At 36.2% G+C, this 22,522-nt stretch overlaps 1 long non-coding RNA gene across 2 annotated transcripts in view; it reads right to left on the reverse strand.

Annotated features, from left to right (window-relative positions):
• Positions 1 to 6,847: 6,847 nt before the first annotated feature.
• LOC133794853 (uncharacterized) overlaps positions 6,848 to 22,522 on the reverse strand; it is a 16,218-nt gene continuing 543 nt past the window's right edge. Inside the window, exons 2-3 of one of the 2 annotated variants that reach the window (XR_009875328.1) lie at positions 22,461 to 22,513; positions 6,848 to 7,234 (exon numbers count right to left, since the gene is read on the reverse strand). This is a non-coding gene — a long non-coding RNA (uncharacterized LOC133794853). Of the gene's footprint in view, positions 7,251 to 22,460; positions 22,514 to 22,522 lie in introns of both variants that reach the window. The other variant, XR_009875329.1, reaches the window with a different exon arrangement.

Raw genomic sequence — 22,522 nt, forward strand, 5'->3', positions numbered from 1 at the left:
TCTTATTTGGATCGTATGGGTCGATAGGCTCCTCAAGAACAAAGATCGAACATGATCCATAATTTGTCGACAATGTTTTAGGACCTGTCTCTCTTGTTGATCATGTGGCTCGATAGGTTCCTCAAGAACTAGGATTGAACATGATCAAATAGTTTGGCGACAAGGTCCTCGGACCAGTCTCTCATTTGGATCTTATTGGTCGATAGGCTCCTCAAGAACCAAGATCAAACATGATCCATTAATTTGACGACAAAGTTCTCAAACCTATCTCTCTTTTTGATCGTATGGGTCAATAGGCTCTTCAAGAACCAAGATCGAACATGATCCATTAATTTGGCTACAAGGTCCTCGGAAGATGTATACCCGTCAATACAATTTTCCAAAATAGGTAATAATTAATTTTTGTTCTTCCAAGAAGCGGTGGAATATCAAAAGGCAGTTATAATTACGTTAGCTAATCAGATGGACATGGTTCGAATATAGTCTAACCAAATGAAGTTTATCTAGTGCTGATCGCACTATGATAAATTTATGGGGAAAATGTTATCCCTAAAATTCTGCTTGATGATGTGACACTGTTATATGACACGTAGCAAAGGAAAGCGTCATACGACATTGGTATTGGTCGAATATAACGACCAGGATAGTGATAAATAATCTTTGATAAGGCTTTGTAATGCTTTCATTAAGGTAAAGTTCAGGTCGAAAAATACTTTACTATATGCACTAATATTGTTTGAGTTACAAAAAAGAGGATTATATTTAACCAATTCAAGTAGGGGAATGTTGAGAATGATTAAATATAATAATTAAGTAGTCTTACACAAGGTGGTGTAAAATACATAAGGTTTCACTTAAGTTGTTCTTCCAAAATACCCATCAATACAATTTTCCAAAATAGGTAATAACTAATTTTTGTTCTTCCAAGAAGCGGTGGAATATCAAAAGGCAGTTATAATTACGTTAGCTAATCGGATGGACACGGTTCGAATATATTCTAACCAAATGAAGTTTATCCAGTGTTGATCGCACTATGATAAACTTGTGGGGCAAATGTTATCCCTAAAATTCTGCTTGATGATGTGACACTGTTATATGACATGTGGCAAAGGAAAGCCTCATACGACATTGGTATTGGTCGAATATAACAAACGAGATAGTGATAAATAATCTTTGATAAGGCTTTGTAGTGCTTTCATTAAGGTACAGTTCAGGTCGAAAAATACTTTACTATATGCACTAATATTGTTTGAGTTACAAAAAAGAGGATTATATTTAACCAATTCACGTAGGGGAATGTTGAGAATGATTAAATATAAAAATTAAGTAGTCTTACACAAGGTGGTGTAAAATACATAAGGTTTCACTTAAGTTGAAGTGAAATTATGAGTTTTTATTGTAGGCATTTATAATTGACATTTTTTGGTTTAAAGAGATTCGATTAGGTCTAAGTATGCCCAAAAAGTTTGGGAACATTTAGATGAGTTTTAGGTCATTTTAGGATAAGTGGACTAGGCCTGGAGGCAATGCGTCGCATAACATCACGATTGGTGTTTGAAACTGAGGGAATATAGCACGCAATGCATCACCTTCTATAAGGCAACATGTTGCCACATGGAAGGTGACACGTTGCATGCCTGTTTTGTACATGTACATTTTTCAAGCTCCAAATGATGTGTTTAAAAGTTCTTATCTTATTAGTTAGACTTAATGATAACGTCCACGCTATAAAAATGTTCCTTTAGAGTGAAACCTTGATCATACTATTCTACTCTCTCTATAACTATTGTTTCCCTCTAGCTCTCCAAGAACATCCATTCTCTACAAGAAACTCATCAATAATTGCTTGACTTGTATGAGTTTCAAGGCTTGTTAAATCTCAATTCTCATGTCACTTTGTAGAGGCTTCAAGTAGCTTTGGAAAGGCTTGGAATAGAGAATGTGGATAGCGATATTCATCGTGTATATGCCTTGGATCTACAATTTGTGGTTTGTGACATAGGCTTATTTGATTTTTCATCTTTGAGTTTCCCATCATTTTTTTTCATTTTGATAATTATACATTATTTTATGTGTTGATTCCATTTATTTAGGTTGTGTAATTTCATTCTCCATTTTATTTCAATTTATAGATTATGCTCTAATCTCTGAATATTGAAGATTTGCATTCATATTAATAATGTGGTTCTTGATTAATCTCTAGGGTGGTGTAAATCCTACACCCATGATGAAGAACGGCAAAAAAAAGAGAAGTAATGCAGAAAAACAAAGAATCAAAAACAATAAAACTTTAAACAAAATTGACACCAAAAAAATTACTTGGTTCAGCTTAACTAAGAGCCTACATCCAAGGTAGAATAGCCCCAAAATAATGGTTGAGAAACTTTATTCCTTCTTGAGTATCAAGTACAAAGAGTTACACAAAGAGAGACTTGCTCCACATACAAACACTCCTAAAACAGAACTCACAAAATAGAACCAAAACTCTGAAAATTCTTTCCTGAATCTCTTAGCCTTCGAATGAGAGTAGTGAAGACTATTTATAAGCCCTTCCAATGACTTCCTTGTACCAACTGTATTAACAGAATTTTGAAACTCTAAGAGAAACAAATGCCACATCAGTAGTCACTTAAGTGTGTTGAACCAATCTCCACATCTAGGGTCTATACTATTGAGTTAATTCCATTTAATTATTGTTGATTTAAAGTTGGTAAACCATAAATTCCCAACATAACATTATCAAGTTAGGTGAACTTGACGTCGAACGATATTGGACCTCGATAATTGTTGACCTTGGCAACAATGAATAGGCAACCCCGATCAACGTTAGCGATCCTACTTTATAGATAGCAACTGCTACGTCATTCTATAAAAAATGGGTATAATATTTTCCAAGTGCAAATTTCTTTCATCGAAGATCTTCCAAGTTCAAGGGCTTGAACTGATCGAATGTGCACAGCCATGCTTTTGTCTAGGACTTTGAACCAATCAATTCTCTAGGGTCCTTGTGAGCCTCATGATAGGAGATGGTGGAAAGCTTCAGTGAGATTTTGTTCAGTCACTTAGCCATTCGACAATGGTCCTTACAATATCTTTGAGCTAATTTTCATAAACTCTTACGTGTTCATTTAGGCGGGTGGCCTTCTCACAACGTTCCAATTATGATTAATTATGAAACTGTCTTGTTTTGAAAAGACAATCCCACATATGACTGTGAAATGTTTTCACAATATTTTTTTATAATAAAAAAATTAACTCACTCACAAATTTAACTTAGAAGCACATATTTTGATTCTAAGAATGTAGATATGAAATTTGATAAAAATGGCAAATTCTCATTATAAGAAATGTCAAAAAATACAAAATCGTTTCTCTCAATTTTTCAAACCTCTTTATGTAGGGTTTTCTCTCTTTATTTTCATGTAAAAGCTCATGGTGTATCATGGACATTTGTTTTTAATAATAAAATGATTAAAACATGATTTACTTGTCCTTTTTAGCATATATACTTTTACAAAAAAAATTAGTTGGATGCTTTTTTTGTGCATGGTACATATCCAAGCTGTAGATCAAGTACTCCCTCGTGAGATTCTTGAATATGTCGAATGTCGATCTGGTAGTCGAAAGAAGTGTGCATTGCTTCATTTATCATCCTATCAACTGGAGGCTCAAATGGAGACAAAAGAAGAGAAAATATCAAACCAACAATTGTAAATGAAAAATAGATATGAACAATTTCATGTGTTAATCTTTTCAATTCACCACTGTACAAATACAATATTTTAAAGTTCCTTGTTGAAAATTATCTATTTTAAACCTTAACAAGAAAATACAAATGAATATATTGATACAAAACAATCATTTCTTCTTGAAAATTAATTGACACTTATAAAAACAAATATCAATTTCAATATACAACAATTTTCATCGATCAAAAAAATTGTTTGTGTTTTAGATGTGTAATTTAAATAGTTACTAATTTATTTAAGCGTGAAATATGATTTTATATTGTTTTATTTATCGATTGTTATGGGATGTCAAATTTTAAATTCATAATTAATGATGAATTAGATTTGCATGAGAGGTATGCAATTAAGCATCAATTTTTTGTACATAAGCCTTGGGTGTATTTATCAACAATTGTAGTAAGCCAAAATTTGATTAGTATTTGTGAAAGGAATGTTGCAATTTTACTTCAATAAATTAGTTATTACAGGACCATGTAGTATTTTTTTTAAATTAAATCCTTTTTTAGAATACTAAGCAAGTATAAGTAAATCTGTATTTGATTTTCATTGTTTACAAGTAATATGCAAGTTTAGCTTTTAGCTACCAGGATTGTAACATCTTTGATAATAGACAAACAACACCTGATATAGGATGGTCATGTGAATGGAAGACGTCATCCTTGTGCTGAATCTTGATGAATTATTCCAAAATATTAGAACTGAATGGGATAAAACATGAGCCAATCTCAAGTTCATTGCCTCATTGATACGTTGAACTTCAATTCAATATAACAGTGAAAGAATTAGTGTAAAATATGCAGAAGGTGACCAAGAGGATGATTATAATATAAGTTGATCGAGAGGATAAAGGAAGAATTAGTATAATGAAAGAATGCCCTAACTGAAACTAACAAATAATAGAAGATGGCATTAGCACCCGGTATAAAGTTTATCAACATGTGCTTAAGATGATGGAATATGTTAGCAAGAGCTAGAATTGATGTAGAAATCCAAGTCGTATTAAAATTGGATTTCAGACTAATATGTTGTTTGTTGTTAACGTGAATTGTAACATGTAAAAGATGAACTTGTCGATTGATGATGCCAAAAGAATCTCTTAAGATAGGAACATAACATTTGTAGCCACTCCGAGTTGATACAACCGAAAACCCTAACTGGTAATGTACTAGACAAAATTATGGATAACTTGTAATGGTGCTTTAAAATTTATGACTTTGGTTTACTGCTTTAGGATTTTGCATCATGATTGGATTTCATATTCCAATGAAACTAATAATAAGAAGCAACCAATTCGGTAGAACAACTCAACAGATAAAGAGGTATCGTTAAGGGAAATTTGTCTTTAAATGCATAGAAGGGGATCCTATTTAAAAAATACCCCATCACTAAACAAATCTTATTTTGGTCCTATTATTTACCTTAGTTCCAAAAATACCATTTCCATTTGCTCCAACACTTTGTCTCTCTTCTCTCTCGGTCTCTCTATATTTTCTCACTCTCGGTCCCAAACCAAAAATACTCTCAAAACACACATTTGAATCCGTCGGAACCCAATGAAATCAGATAAGAGAAGCATTGTTGGAGAAGGTCTTCAGTCGAAACCAACACTTGACCATCGGATAAGGCACCGGAAGCACCCAGAGGCAACGAAACAACTCTGAAGTAGGCGAAACAACTCCCAAGTATGCGAAGGTGAGGGTTTTCTTTTTAATCTGCAATGTCTGGTTTTTTGTTGATGTTTTGTTCATAGGATAGGTCGGGGCTGGGTAACTGAGAAATCTAGGTTTTATTTCAAAAACTTTGACCCACCTCGATAGACCTCGATTAGTCTCGATAGTATATGTTAGATTCTGTTTTTGAATGTGCCTCGATTGGCCTCGATAGGCCTTGTTGCTATTAGATATATTCAATTTTAGTGTGCCTCGATTGGCCTCGATAGACCTCGATGCTATTAGGTATACTCAATTTTAGTGTGCCTCGACAAACCTCGATGGGTCTCAATAGGTCTCGATGCTATTAGATATATTCAATTTTAGTGTGCTTGGAATTGTGTCTCGATATGCCTCGACAGGCCTCGATAGACCTCGACATAAGTAGACAGCCTTAATAATACGTGAGACCTCTATATGCCTCGACAAGCCTCAATAGACCTCGACATAAGTGGCCAGCCTTAATATTTTGTGAGACCTCGATATGCCTCGATGAATCCCAAATTGTTTGAAATTGTAATTTTAACAATTTTTTTTTTCTCCATAGGCCTCGATGCTATTAGATATATTCAATTTTAGTATGCCTCGACAAACCTCGATAGGCCTCGATTAAACCTAGATGTGAAGCATCGATAGGTCTCGATATACCTCGATGTCTACATGTTTGAGTTTTAAAATTATAACTGGAATTGTGCCTCGATATGCCTCGACAGGCTTCGATAGGCCTCGACAGGCCTCGATAGGCCTCGACATAAGTAAACAGCCTTAATAATACGTGAGACCTCAATATGCCTCGATAGGGCTCGACATAAGTGCCAGCCTTAATATTTTGTGAGACCTCAATATGCCTCGATATGCCTTGATAAGCCTCGATGGATCCCAAATTGTTTGAAATTGTATTCTTAACCATTTTTTATTCCAGATGTCTGACCTTATTGTACTGTTAGAGAAGCACTTTCCTGATCATGTCACTTATAGGGATAGTGCTTACTTGGATACCCTTATTGAGCAGTTTCAGAGACAGTCTTATTGAAAAGGCGCAGGTATACGCATTGGGACAGTTATTTAAGGTGAAGACATTTAGTTTTTCTGAGGTTCTGCTACATCAGCTAATGTTGTGGAAGATGGAAAGCAAGAAGGCTGAAGAAGGCCAGTACTACTTAGGCAACATTCTTTACAGATTTGGGATTGTAGAGTTTGCCCTAATCACCGAGTTAAATTTTTGGAACACCCCGTCCCCAGATGAGTTGAAAGAGCATCTTTCAAGTTATCAGATCATCCAAGAATACTTTAATAGTGATTCAAAGGTTAATTTCGGCCAGTTGGAAGATGCTTTGAAGGTCTCGACAAACTCAGAAGATGCATTTAAGCTGGGTTTGTGCTATTTGATAGAAGGGGTATTGAATGTCCCAGAGAAGACAACACAGATATGGGGTGTGTAACGCCCTAGATAACCAAGACTGTTACACTGTGTTTATAATTGTACAAGACTTGCTAATCAAGTCGTTTAGTTGAAAATGTGACATTAAAGTCACAATCAAACTAAAGTTAAAAGATTTTGGTCACAAACGAATAACTTTTCATTTAAATATGTTCAATACGTGGGATCCCAAAACACAGGGTTTTAAAGGACAAATTTACAACTTTCAAAAGTTAAATAAAAGCAAAAGTCATTCTCAGTACAATCCTTCGGTCGTGGCGGATGAAGCTGACAATGTATACCTCGCCCTCAGCGCTCTTTAACTCATGGTTGATCCATCTTACTTTTTCCTTTACCTGCACCACGCAGCACCTGTGAGTCAAAGCCCAACAAAAAAAATCATATAGTAAAGCATAATAAATAATAACAATTAAATGATCCATAAAACAATTAACCAATTATTCAGCATGTCATAATAGTCACCTAATCAGAGAGGACAATCAATGATTCACAAGCCACTCAACCTAGTATTTTAACAAGCTATAAGCACCAGATTAGCAATGGTAAACATATCAATACTCATCATACAATACTCAGGGTCGACGCCCTTAGGCTGCACCCTCTATTTAACTCACTGACTCCGACTCGCTTAGGCCGAGCTCAGTGATTATTTAGTTGACCTTAGCTCTCAATGGCTAAGCCGCGTCCTATGCGCAAATATCAGTCACGACACTCTTAGGTTGTTTATTTCATGCTCACATGGCATATCATAATTATACAACATTTGTATTCAAATATAAGGAATCCTAGTCCCAACACAGCCACACAAAATGGTGGAATTTTCTTACCTTTAATTCCGAACGGAGAAGGTGAAATGGTTCCGAGCACGATCCTTAGCCCCGAGCCCTGGCAATATACCTAGTCACAAGGACCAATGGGTATCCATCAACTTCCAATCAAAATAAAATACCTAGGAGACAGAAAGTAGCCTCCGGGACGACCTCAATTTTTACTAAATCGAGTAGTAGAAATTATCCCGAGCACCTAGAGTAGAACCTCCAAGCCCTACCAATTCTTGAAACAATTATAAGGCTAAAAATCCTCAGGTGGGTCGCGACTTGGCTTAGTGGGTCGCGACTTGCCCCCGAGTCAGAGAGTAAGCACCCCAGCCAAAAGTGGAGGCGGGCCGCGACTTGGCCTAGTGAGTTGCGGCGCGCCCCCAAGTCAGAGGCACTCCTAGGCCAAAATGGCCACACACGCCATTTTGAGTTTTCACTTCATTTTTCCCAGCCAAGAACATCAAGAACCAATCCAGAATTTCCCCAACAATTCTTTTAAATTCAACCCCAAATCAATTACGAATTCAGGACCATAACACCCATTTTTTAATCCCAAAACCTTGGCAACAAAATCAAAATCATTACCCCAATTCATCAGTTAATATCAACCAAGAAACTCAATTTAATTCAACACTCAATTCATGCTAAAGAACCTAAAATTCAACCTAAACCAATCCAGCAAAACACCAAGATTAATACCAAGATTCTTACCTCAAAATGTAGCTCAATTCCCATTAGATTCCTTGCACCAATTCAGCTTAATCCCTAGACTTCTTCTCTGTTTTTCAACTCCAATTTTCAGCTTAATTCTTCTCTAATTCCTTCAAAGTTTACCAGCCCAAAGTCTAGCTCAAGCCATTTTGTTCCTTATCTTCAAGTCTCATCAAGGAAGAGTGAGAGAGAGAGTGTGTGAGAGATGACAGACTTTTCTTTCTTTCCTTGAGTTATTCTACAATTTTCTGTTTTGTTCTAATAATGCTGAATATATCTTCTAATAGTCAAAGGACTCATTTGCCCTTCTAACCTTCTCAATCTTTCAATGGTGCCTAAAGGATATTTTAGTCATTTTACTTCAAATTCTCGCTAATTTCTCAAGTGTTCCTAACATTTACCAATTAATCTCAGTATCTAATTAACTTTTAACTACTTACCCAATGTCTAATCATCTCTGGTATATTTTCTAAATTCCCTAAAATAGCCCCTATTTCTCCAATCCACTCACTAAAACTGTTTCAAGCCATATACTACTAATATATCCACATATTAATGTTGTCTCAACAATTTTTCACATATAATTACATTTAGGTCATCAATAGGCCAAAATTACAAATATGCACTTAAAAACTAAACATGACTTACATGCATATTTAATATTCATAAACATACATTTCACATATCTATATAAACATAAAATCATGCATCTAAACATTTAAATGATACATATATCAATTATGCCCTCCCAGCACACTAATTAAGGCCTTTAAGTCTTGTTAGTAAATTTTGGGTCATTACAACTATCTCCTCCTACTGAGAATTCTGTTCTCGAAATTTACCTGAATAACTCGGGATACTGATCCCGCATTGCTGACTCCAGCTCACAAGTCGCTTCCTCGACCTTACTATTCCTCCATAACACTTTAAGTAGAGCAATCGTCTTGTTCCATAGAATCTCGTCTTTCCTATCTAAGACCTGAACCAGTTGCTCCTCATAAGACAAATCTGTCTGCAATTCCAGATCTTCATACTTCAACACATGTGTTGTATCTGAGACGTACTTCTGAAGCATAAAAATATGGAATACGTCATGAACTCCCAACAATGATGGTGACAGAGCTAATCTGTAAGCCACATGCCCAATCATCTACAAGATCTCGAAAGGTCCAATGAATCTAGGGCTTAACTTGCCCTTCTTGCCAAACCTTCTCACCCCTCGCTGTGGTGAAATCCGCAGATACACGCAGTCCCCTACCTGGAACTCCACGTCCATACGCTTAGGATCAAAGTTGATTTTCTGTCTGCTCTGCGAAGCAAGCATTCGAGCTTGTATCTTCTCAAGGGCCTTATTAGTTTTCTGAACCATGTCTGGTCTCAAATACCTACTCTAACTCATCTTATCCCAATGAATGTGTGATATACATCTCTTCCCATATAACATCTCATATGGAGATACTCCAATCATTAATTGATAACTGTTGCTATACGAAAATTCAATCAACGGGAGATACTTACTCCAAGATCTTAAATTCTATCACGCAGGCTCTGAGCATGTCCTCCAATACCTAATTCGTTCTCTCAGACTATCAATCAGTCTGAGGATGGAAGGTCGTGTTGAACTTCAACTGAGTTCTCATAGTTTTCTGCAATCCACCCCTAAACTTAGAGGTAAATATAGGATCTCGGTCTGACACTATAGACTTGGGAACCACATAGAGACATGCAATCTCCTTCACATACAGCTTTGCATACTAATCTACATTATAAGTCGTCTTCACTATCAGAAAGTGAGCTGACTTGGTATATCTGTCTATTATCACTCACACCGGATCGTGTAACCCCACTTTCCTGAGTAAACCTTCCACAAAATCCATCGTAATATCCTCTCATTTCCACTCGGAATACCCAAAGGCTGTAGTAACCCTGTTGGCCGCTAATGCTCAGTCTTCACCTGTTGACATGTCAAACATTTAACCACGTACTCCACTACATCCTTCCTCATCTCAGGCCATCAATACAACATCCATAGATCCTGATACATCTTCGTGGTGCCTAGATAGAGTGAGTACGGTGTAGTATGAGATTCATCCAGTACCTCACGTCTAATACCCATATCAGTCGGAACACAAATTCGACCATGATACCGTAACAAACCAACCTCAGAGATGGAATAATCATTAGTCACTCCTGCTAAGACATTCCCTCTAACTTCCAACAATTGTTCATCTACTAACTGGCCCTCTTTAATCCGCTCTAGTAAGGTCGATTACAAAGTAATATTGGTCAACCGGTCCACCACCAACTCTATCCGCACTATTGACATCTCATTTACCAATTCTCTCGATATCTGAGTAGAATTAAACAACTGTTCCGGGCCTCTCTGGCTCAATGCAACCGCCACTACATTACTTTTCCCTGTTTTACCAACTCCAGCAACCTCTGCCTCATATTCAGGTTCTTCTAGGTGAAGAAGTATTTCAAGCTCGTGTGATCGGTGTATATTTCACACTTCTATTCATAAGGACAATGTCGTCATACCTTTAGTACGAACACCACCGCTGCTAATTCTATATCATGGGTAGGGTACTGATGCTCATATTCCTTCAGCTGTCGTGATGCATAAACTATAATTTTCTCATTATGCATCAACATACAACCCAAACCCAATCTCAACGCCTCACAATATATCATAAATTTTCCTCCCTCCAAAGAAAGACTCAACACAGGTGGTGCTGTAATAAATCGTTGCTTTAATTCCTGAAAACTATTATCAAATTTGTTTGACCAGACGAACTTCATATTCTTTCGTGTAAATTCTGTAATCGGTGCAACAATCTTCGAGGACCCTTCCACAAGCCGCCTGTAATAACCCGTTAATCTGAGGATAACTCGAAATTTACCTGAACAGCTCGGAATTCTGATTCTGCATATCTGACTCCAGCTCCAAGATCGCTTCGTCGACCTTGTTGTTCCTCCATAATACCTTAACCAGAGGTACCATCTTATTCCGGAAGACCTTGTCCTTTTTGTCAAGTATCTGGACTGGTTGTTCCTTAAAAGAGAGATCTGCCACAAGTTCCAGATCTTCATAACTTAAAACATGAATCACATCAGATACATACCTCCGAAGAGCTGAAACGTGAAACACGTTATGCACGGCTGATAGTGCCAGATGTAAGGTCAACCTGCAAGCCACCTGACCAATTTACTCCAAGATTTTAAATAGACCTACAAATATATGGCTCAGCTTATCCTTCTTCCCAAACCTTCTCACTCATTTCCATGGCAAGACTTTGAGGAAAACGTAGTCTCCCACCTGGAACTCCATGTTCTTGCGCTTGGGATCTGCATAACTTTTCTGTCTACTCTAAGAAGCGAGCAGCTCTAATCTTCTCATTAGCCTCACTGGTCCTCTAAACTGCCTCAGGACTCAAGTATCTCCTTTCCCTTGTCTCATCCTAATGAATAGGAGATCTGCACTTCCTACCATGCAGCATCTCATAAAGTGGAACCCCAATGGTAGACTGATAACTGTTGTAAGAAAATTGTATCAAAAGTAGATATTTACTCTAGGATTAACCAAAGTCCAACACACACACAGCATGTCTTCCAATATCTGAATTGTCTTCTCAGATTGTCCATCTGTCTAAAGATGATAAGTAATACTGAACTTCAACTGTGTTCTCATGGCCTTCTGTAAACTCTCCCAGAACTTGAAAGTAAAAGTGAAGTCCCGATCTGACACGATCAAACTCGGTGCTCCATGAAGGCGCACAATCTCTTTTACATAGAGATTTGCATACTGATAAACTGTATAAGTAGTCCTCACTGGCAAGAAGTAAACTGACTTGGTGTAGCAATCCTTTTTAACTCAAATACAATCATGCTGACCAACAGTCTTGGATAATCCTACCATGAAACCCATCGTGATGTCCTCCCATTTCCAGTCTGGATATCCAGAGACTGCCCTCTGATGCTCAGTCTTGACCTATTGACATGTCAAGCACTTAGCTACATATTCTACTACATCTCTCTTCATCTCAAGCCACCAATACATCGATCTCACATCCTCATACATCTTCATAGTGCCTGGATGCAAAGAGAAAGGTATAGTATGAGTTTCATCCAGAATCTTTCTTCAAAGCAGTGTCTAACGGAACACATATCTGCTCTTTGTATCTCAACAAGCTCATCTCAGACACTGTATAATCTTTGGATACTCCAGCCAAAACATCATATTTGATCTTGATCAGTTGTGGATCACCCAACTGGCCCTCTTTGATTCTCTCTAACAGTATAGACTTTAGCGTAATATTAGCTAACTGGCCCACCAGCAACTCTATACCAGCTCTGGTCATATCATCGGCTAACTCTCTACTATCAACCTTACACCATAAATCTGACGTGAACCCTTTCGGCTTAAAGCATCAGCTCCCCATAAAGATAATGTCTCTATACCTTTAAAGCAAATACCACAAGCATTAACTCTAAATCATGAGTGGGTTATCTCTTTTCATACTCGTTTACCTGACGTGAGGCATAAGCAATTACCCTCTGACTGCATCAAAACACAGCCCAAATCCTGATGAGAAGCATCGCGGTAATTCACAAACTTCTCATGATCTGTTGGAAGACTCAGAACTGGAGTTGTAATCAATCTCTGCTTCAGTTTCTTGAAGTTGTTCTTACACATGTCTAACTACACAAATTTCTGATTCTTGTGTCAGCTCAGTCAATGAAGTAGCAATTTTAGAAAACTCTTCCACGAAACGCCTATATTAACCTGCTAATCCAAAAAAAATTCTAACCTCAAAAGCATTCTTTGATCTTGGCCAATCTCTGGTTGTCTCATTATTTGCTAGATCTACCTTAATCTCCTCCTTACTGACAATGTGCCCAAGAAAAGATACTTGAGATAACCAGAACTCACATTTCTTGAATTTTGCAAAGTCTATGCTCCCTCAATCTCAGTAGAACTAATCTCAGATGTTGCTCATATTCATCGAAATTAGGATCGGTCCAGCATTAATGCGTCATACGAGTCATTCAATGCAGATATCGATTAGATCTAATCTTTTATCGACTCTGCGTTCTTGATGTTTATGTCGTTCCCAAGTCAATAACACGCGACCAATACCGATTGACTACTCAGTGCCATACACAAGTACGCAAGATTTGCTGAGCAACTAATATACAATCAATGTCCACATATAACAATCAACATGCCACTATAATAACCATGCATGTCACATATAAGGTGCAATTTTATTACCACTGGTTCGAGCGAGAATTAATAAAAGAACGACCATTGAGAACTCCAAAGGTAAGCGTGCTTGACCTGGAATAATCTCAGGATGGGTGACTTCCTGGCAAGTTTTTACAAGAATGGTGCAAGTGAGGACAAAACACGCTAGAAAGACTTGTGTTGATTGGTAGGGTCGATCGTCATTCCAAGAAGCAGCCATAGTGACGTGGAGCAGTATAATAATAAACAATAATTAAATGATGCATAAAACAGTTAACAAATTATTCAGCATGTCACAAGTCACCTAATCAGATAGTACAATCAATGATTCACAGGCCATTCAACCCAGTATTTTAACAAGCTATAAGCATCAGATTAACAATGGTAAACATATCAATACTCACCATATAATACCAAGAGTCAACGCCCTTAGGCTACACCCTCTATTTAACCCACTGACTCCGGCTCGCTTAAGCCGAGCTCAATGATTATTTAGCTGACCTCAACTCTCAATGGCCGAGCCGCGTCCTATGCACAAATATCAGCCCCAGCATTCTTAGGTTGTTTGTGTCATGCTCACATGGCATATCATAATCATACAACATTTGCATTCAAATATAGGGAACCCTAGTCCCAACACAGCCACGCAAAAGGATGCAGTTTTCTTACATTTAATTCCAAACCAAGAAAAGTAAATGGTTCCGAGCATGATCATTAGCCCCGAGCCTTGGCGATATACCTAGTCACAAGGGTCAATGGGTATCCATCAATTTCCAATCACAATAAAATACCTAGGAGACAAAAACTAGCCTCCAGGACCTAAATTTCTACTAAACCAAGTAGTAGAAATTGTCTCGAGCACTTAAGGTTGAACCCCTAAGCCCTACCGATTCTTGAAACAGAATCCGAGCTAAAAATCCTCAAACAAGTCGCAACTTGCCCCAAAATCAAAGAACAAGCACCCCAGCAAAAAGGGGAGGCGGGTCGCGACTTGGCCTAGTGAGTCACAGCGCGCCCCTAGTCAGAGGCACCCACAAGCCAAAATGGTCACAAGCACCGCGGCGCCCACCAGGCTGGGTCGCGGCACGCCCCTTTGAACCCAGAAAATCTGAGTTTTCACTCCATTTTTCCCAGCCAAGAACAATTCTAGAATTTCCTCAACAATTCTCTTAAAATAATCCTCAAATCAGTTACGAGTTCAAGACCATAACACCCATTTTTTTAATCCCAAAACCTTAACAACAAAATCAAAGTCATTACCCTAATTCATCAGCTAATATCAATCAAGAAACTCAATTTAATTCACCACTCAATTCATGCTAAAGAACCTAAAATTCAAAATATTGGCTATGAATCAAATGGCTCTAGGCACTTTTAAAAGGTACTCATTGTTACATTCAGTTATTCTATTTTGTTGCAGTGTATCATTGCAAGAGCTTTAATGGATAACGTTTTTCCAAAGAAAATACTAAAATTCCTAACACAATAATAAAGAATTCTCATCCATTATCACTTCTAAACATTTTAATGTTCATTTGAGTTTGAATCATGGTATAAAGAATCTCAAATATTGCTTCCACTTATAATTGTTCTTTTATATAAAAAAATACCCAACCTAATCTAGTGTGATAGACGGTAGATGTAATAAATCATTTTTTTCCTAACATGATTGGAATTCGTGAATGTCCCAAACATCACTATAAAGTAGAGTATATGGGGCGGTGGGTTTGTATGGTTGATGTGGATTAAATGGATGGTTAGATCTTTATTAGTAAATAGTTTTTGGAAGCAACCGTTTAAGGTATTGAAAATTGGGAAACATAAAGTGCGGCAATATTACTTCATGATTATTTGGAACACAAATAATCCTAAAACATAAACTATGAGCAAGATGTACAAGTTTTATACCATCCACAAATTGATAAAGTCCATCAACCTTTCTAGCACTACCAAACATCCTCCCTAAGATCAAACCTAGATATTCACAATGAGAATAATAGTAGTTAACTCAACATTTAAGAACATTAATTAAGTCATTGTTAGAGAGTAAGGCATAAGAAAATTTAACACGAAATGTAATGCCACAAAAATTTTAATCTCGATAACTCATTGAAAGTACTAGTCATTTTAAATAGATTAAAAATTTGAAAACCAATTGATTTACTACCTAGTGCCTAAAACTTTATTAATAATATTCTTATTAAAAACATATGATATTCAAATATCCGTAATTTTAAAATAAAACATTCATATACATGCAAGTAAATAAACAAAAATAATTTTGGCCTCTAACTCGTAAACAAATATAATTTTGGCCTCAAAAAGATAGTCTACATGCACGTTGTCATTGTCATTGATCTAGCAAGCTATGGATTATATTTGTATTTAGATTTTATATATTTGGCTCCATTGAAAATTGAGAGCTCTCTATGTAAAAAGTTGTCGTCCCCTTTTTCCTTTTTCTTTTTCTTTTTGGTCCCCACTCCTCTTGTTTATATTGAAGAGTTAGAGCTACATTTGAGTATCGGCTTAAGTTATTGGTAATGGCCCAATAATTAGACAAAATAACAAATGACTGGGTCGATGGGTAGTGACACTTCGAAAATGGATATAACAATAGCCCCAAGTCAATCTTCTTGTTTGCATAAGGCTGACTTATCGTGTGAATTCTCTTTCACGAGAACCAGATGTTTAGGCCTTGGACGTATCATTTCTTACTTCGTTGATCTTTTAGTAGTGACAGTAAGAAGATCTAAGCTAGCTGTAAGCTAATTGGGTGAGCTTGTCTGAGACGCTCCACTTCCAAGCTAGGCGAGCGGCACCAAGAACTAAGATAGACTAGATGAATGCTTAAGGTTTTAAGGACCTTGAGGAAACATGCAAAATGATTGTTCAAGGTTTCGAAGACCTCAAGGAACCGAGCAAAAAAAATAAATGCTCCATGTTTCAAGAACCTCAAGAAACAAAGCAAGATGAATGCTCAGAGGTTCCTAGAACCTCTAAGAACCGAGAAAAATGAATGGTCCAGGTTCCGAGGACCTCAAGGAACCAAGCAAGATGAATGCTCAAAGGTTCTGAGGACCTCAAGGAACAAAGCTAAATGAATACTGAAAGATTCAGAGGGCCTCTAGGAACCAAGTAAAATGAATGCTCAAGGTTTTGAGAACCTCGAGACACCGAGCAAAATGAATACTCCAGGGTCCGAGGACCTCAAGGAACCAAGCAAGAACAATGCTCAAAGGTTCCAAGGACCTCAGGAACCAAGCAAAATGAATGTTTCTGGTTCGGAGGACCTCGAGAAGCCAAGCAAAATGAATGTTCAAGGTTCCGAGGTGTTAGAGAAAATATCTCACATGGAAAGTTTGTGTGGGTATATTCAATAATTTATAAGAATATTGATTACTCCTCTCATCACCAATTGATTTTGAGATGGAAAATCATGCTTCTTACCGTGCATTTCATTATACTAGACTATTTTCCACACTATAACACGAGAAGCTAAAGGAACCAAGTAAATGTATGCTCTAGGTTCCAAGGACCTATAGAAACCAAGCAAAATGAATGCTCCAGATTCGGAGAACCTTAAGGAACCAAGCAAGATAAATGCTCAAAGGTTCCAAGGACCTCGAGGAACAGAGGAAAATGAATGCTCAAAAGTTTTGAAGACCTCTAGTAAACAAGCAAAATGAATGCTCAAGGTATCAAGGACCTCTAGGATCCGAGCAAAATGAATGCTCAAGGTTACAAGGACCTCAAGGAACCAAGTAAGATGAATGGCAAAGGTTCCGAAGACCTCTAGGAAACAAACAAAGTGAATGGTCAAGGTTCCGAGGACCTCAAGGAATAGAGTAAAATGAATGCTCCAGGTTTCGAAGACCTAAAGGAACCAAGCGAGATGAATGGTCAAAAGTTTAGAGGACATCTAGGAACCGAGCAGAATGAATGGCCTAGGTTCTGAGGACCTCTACCGAGAGAATGAATGGTCCAGGTTCCAAGGACCTCTAGGGACAAAGCAAAATGAATGGTCCAGGTTTGGAGGACCTCTAGGAACCAAACAAGATGAATGCTCAAAGGTTTTAAGGACATCAAGGAACCAAGAAAAATGAATGATCAAAGAATCCGAAGACCTCTAGGAACCAAGCAAAATGAATGATCAAAGATTTCGAGGACCTCTTTGAACCAAGCAACATAAATGCTCAAGGATCCAAGGACCTCGAGGAACCGAGCAAAACGAATGGTCCAAGTTCCGATGACCTCAAGGAAGCAAGCAAAATGAATGTTGAAGGATTTTGAGGACCTCTAGGAACCGAGCAAAATGAATGTTCCAGGATCCGAAAACCTCTACGAAAAGCCAAATGAATGCTCAAAAATTCTGAGGACCCATGTTCCTTGTCTTGTATCATTACTAATTATGGTTGAGCACACACTTCTCTTGTTGTAAAAAACCACATACCATATGCTAAATGGTTCAAATTATTTGTATTGAATTAAGAATGTTCGACTTTATTTACAGAGTATTCATATAGATACTTATTTGGCTGATGATTCTCTTAAAGCTGATTCAAGACAGACATGACTTAGATGATGGGGATAGGAACCTTTTATCGCATATATATGTTTTAGAAAGCATTTTATCGTGTAGGAAAACAAACACATTCTCTTACGACTTATTTAATATCAACCTTGTTTATTACATAACACCTATAAAATAAATAAGAAGAGCTATTTATTACATAACCCTATTTATTTGATTATTTTTAAATAAATAATCAAACTTTTAATAGATCCTCATATTAAAAAAAATTCAATATGGAATTCTCATAACAACTGTTTTGAGTTGTGTATAGAAAGGAAATCATAGTTTGATACTTAATCCACCATTTGTTTAGTTATAAAGCACAACAATATGTACATTCCACAATCACAAACTCTGGTTGAACATTGGTTCCTTTTATCCTTGCAGTGATCTACTCTGATTGCTCACATCCCTTCATATCTTACTTTTGTAACCCATTCAAGGCATTGAACTTAAACAATCATATTATAAATTTTGTATTTTTCGGACTTCAACTAGAAAAGAAATATGATTGAAAATTAATATGCATTAAAAAAAATATGATAAAAAAATTATTAATATGTTTTCAATCTTGTATTAGAATAGTTTTTAATGAAATAATCATTTCACCATAATGGTGAAAAAATTCTACAACCAATCAAATAGAATGAAAATTGATTCATTTACATCGTCCTCACAAATATCATCTTAGAGTGATCTCTATGATTGGTGTCATTGATGAATCTCAATTAGAAGCAAAGAACCAACAAAATAGTTCACACTCATCTACTCGTGTAAAGCTTTAGCATGCATGTCATTGATATACAGAGTCCTTTTGTGGGGTGCATTGTACATACTGTACTTTTTGTTAGTATATTTACATATTTTAGGTAACTTTGTTTATTTTAAACCTTTAGTCGTGGTTTATATACAGTGCTGCCTTGATTAATTTTTAATGATTATACTTTCAGTTATATAATTGAATCTTTTTCTATCTTTATCTCAATAAAATTTAGATGAACTTGTGATGCGGCCAATTGATAAATGAACACTCTAAAAACAAAATGTGATGATGAACTCCATGATGTTAGCAAATACTCTTGAAAATAAAGGACCTGTTAATCATGCTGATAGAGAGTTTGTCTAATGCGACGAATAAGAATGGAAAGTAAGACAACACGAGTGTGTAATTCTTCAAACACAGAGGAAGATTATCTCGAGAAAAAAAAGAAGCTCTTCAAAAATAATGTGATAAGAAAGGAAGCGAAACAAAATTTGTGTATTGAGTGAGTGCACGTAGTGTGATATTGCGAAGACCACCACTAGACCATATTAACTATCTTTAAATAGATGACATTGTATCAAGCTTTCCCATCAAGTGATAACAAGTTCCTTAAAAATTTGTGGATGGAGTCACTTACCCCTTACTCCTCAATTGAAATTTGGACAAAAGACGGTACACAATTAGATTTGAGAGTTGGGTTTGCATGAAGTTTGTGAGGACATAAATATAATAGGCATAAAACAGGATTAAACAGAATTCTGAGAAAATATTAACAAACCATGTTTGTAACTTTTTTTTTTTTTTTGAAACCACCTGTATGTATATATTTAAATGTAACATATTTTTTTAAAATGTTACGGCTGTTAATTTTTATTTTTGTATTTTATTTTATTAATTTTTATTTTTGTATTTTATTTTATTTTTGGTTTTGCAAGCACACGAATAATGCCCCCGTATCTAACACCAAGAGAATATTTTATTATTATTATTATTATTTGGATATATATCACATCCTGCTTAAGTTTGTATACTGATATGGTGTGGATGTGTTGATGGTACAATAAAAGTTAAATGAAAAGTTGAAATGTGAAGCGTTTTTAGTCATGATATGTTATAACGCTGAATGAGGAAAGCTAAATAGACTTTTTTAAAAATGGGTGAACTAATTAGATAATACCTAATTAATAGAGACTTGTCTTCTCCCACTAGAATTCAGGCAAGTTTTTCTGTTTGATTAAAACTTGAAATATTTGAGTTTCTGGTGCTTGTTTCAAACTTGTAACAGCTCTATGGGTTCCACGCTTACTCCTACATGTGTGGTCAGCTGAGCAGGACTTTTGGCAGCCGCTAGGGCCAGTCCAATTGGAGCAGTTCCTGCATTGACCAATAGTTATTTGTCCTATGTTTAGCTTCGAGAAAACCAAGTCCCTAAATTCATATTATTCAAGTTGTCTTCTTTGATGTGTAGTACTTCGTGTTTTGTTGGTTTCTGAATAGTTGTATTCCCAACTCATCCAAAGTCACTTCACTTCTCTAACTGTGTCAGTTTAGGTGGATATAGTCCGTACAGGACAAGAATAATGGCTGAATGAAAGTCGGTGATACCAATATTGGGCCCAGCTTATATATGACATTGCTTCAGGTTGTCATATGAGAAAGGACTGAAATTGGTCTCAAGGCATTAGCTGCCGACTTATTAAAAGGCAACTCAGCAAGTAATTAGTTGAGCACTTTATCACATCATATATCATGTATATAACTATATAAGATATATAATTGAGAAATGTGATAATATATCATATATTATACAGCACGCCAACAGGCACTCATGACCTATGGCAGTAGCATCTCCTAGGGGTCACAAGAAGGTACAACATGCCCGAGAGACACGCAGATGGCTTAGCCAGCACATAAGTCCTCCCCGAGTAGTGTCCGTCCTTATTTTCTTACTGTAAAATCTCTTGTAAACCTCTAAATAGAGAGGATTAGCATTCATAATGCAATGTGGCCTTAATCAACGGGCTCACAGTCCCTCAGCTGCCTATTAAAATAGTTTTGGGAGGGTGTAATTTGTAAAATGATTTTTTTTGGTGCATGAATTTGCGCTTTGTAAGTTCTTAATGTTTGGTGAAATCTTAATCACTCAAACTACTTAAAAATCACAGCATCACTACTATGAATGAATCAACCACATCAACCAATGATTTGCTTTTTTCCACGACCATCATTATATATTGTTTAGAATTTTGATGAAGATCAAATTGTTTCTTTATTTTCTTACGCACCTTTTTACAAAAAGAAGATGAATAATAACGCATCTCATATACACCTATTTTTACATATTTTTAAAGCTAGAGATCTTACTAGATTTGTCTTAAAATTTAACAAATATATATTTAGTCTTAAATATTTAGAGAAAAGATTTGTAGCTTAAGCTTTACTTAAAGCTAGTGTCTCGTCGTAGGCAGACTTGTCATTTCAGTACTATAGTCACTGTATATATTACTTGTACGTAGTACTCACTCTACGCTACTACCGATCACTGTATGGCTTACTCTCTATACTCACGAAAGCTCAAATGAGACGTTTGTTTTATTTTTTAAAAAGGTTATTATAAAAGAGGGAAAAGTGTGTATAGGCCTGGTAATTAATTATTTAAGAAAAAATTAACAAGAGTTCAGCTTTCTTTATGCTTGACAATCATGACAACCTTGTTGAAGGGACATCACGTGGCAGGTCTAAAGATAGGTGTGAAAGCCTGAAATGGGTGGTATGATGTACAGTATTGCATAAAGAAATCCCTAAAGATCCTGTGTTTCAGTGTACTTACCCCTACTTTCAAGTTAAAGTCACCCTACGAGTCAGCTACTCCTTTTTCCTATCTTCCTAATTAGTGTGCCACTATTTAACTAAAGATGAGCAACTAAAAAGTACTAAAGACTACTGAAACAGTGCTTATCTTAAAATATTAAAATTTTTAGACAGTACTAAATACTACTGAAACAGTGTTTATAAGATAAGTTTACGAAAAAATTGTGTTAAATTGTTTTTCTTTTTTTACAGTTTATTACAAATTATGATAATCACCAAGCAGTGTTGTTATTTGGAAGTCTTTTAACAGTTTTACTGGAATGTTATTATCCTTTTTAGACAAGAAGTCTCTTGTTATTCTGCTTATATATTTTACAAAGTCCATCACATAATTTCACAATCTAATATCCTAAATAGCTCCCATTCATTCTGATGTAAGAATGAATAACTACGAAACACATTAGTACAAACACTGTTCATCAAAAAAAAAAGTTTTGAAGACACCATTTCAAGTTCAATACTTTTATAGCGTACACAAACTTTTTATTATGCTCAAGTAAAATATCTACTTAACACTATAATAAATCAAAGAAATGACAAACAGCCATGTGTATAATTAGTAGTATTTAAATACCTGATAGCAATGCAATTTTGAGCAATAGTTGTGGTCATATTGAAATCCTTAATCTGCATAAC

Source organism: Humulus lupulus, chromosome 8, assembly GCF_963169125.1.
Source record: "Humulus lupulus chromosome 8, drHumLupu1.1, whole genome shotgun sequence".
NCBI lineage: Eukaryota > Viridiplantae > Streptophyta > Magnoliopsida > Rosales > Cannabaceae > Humulus > Humulus lupulus.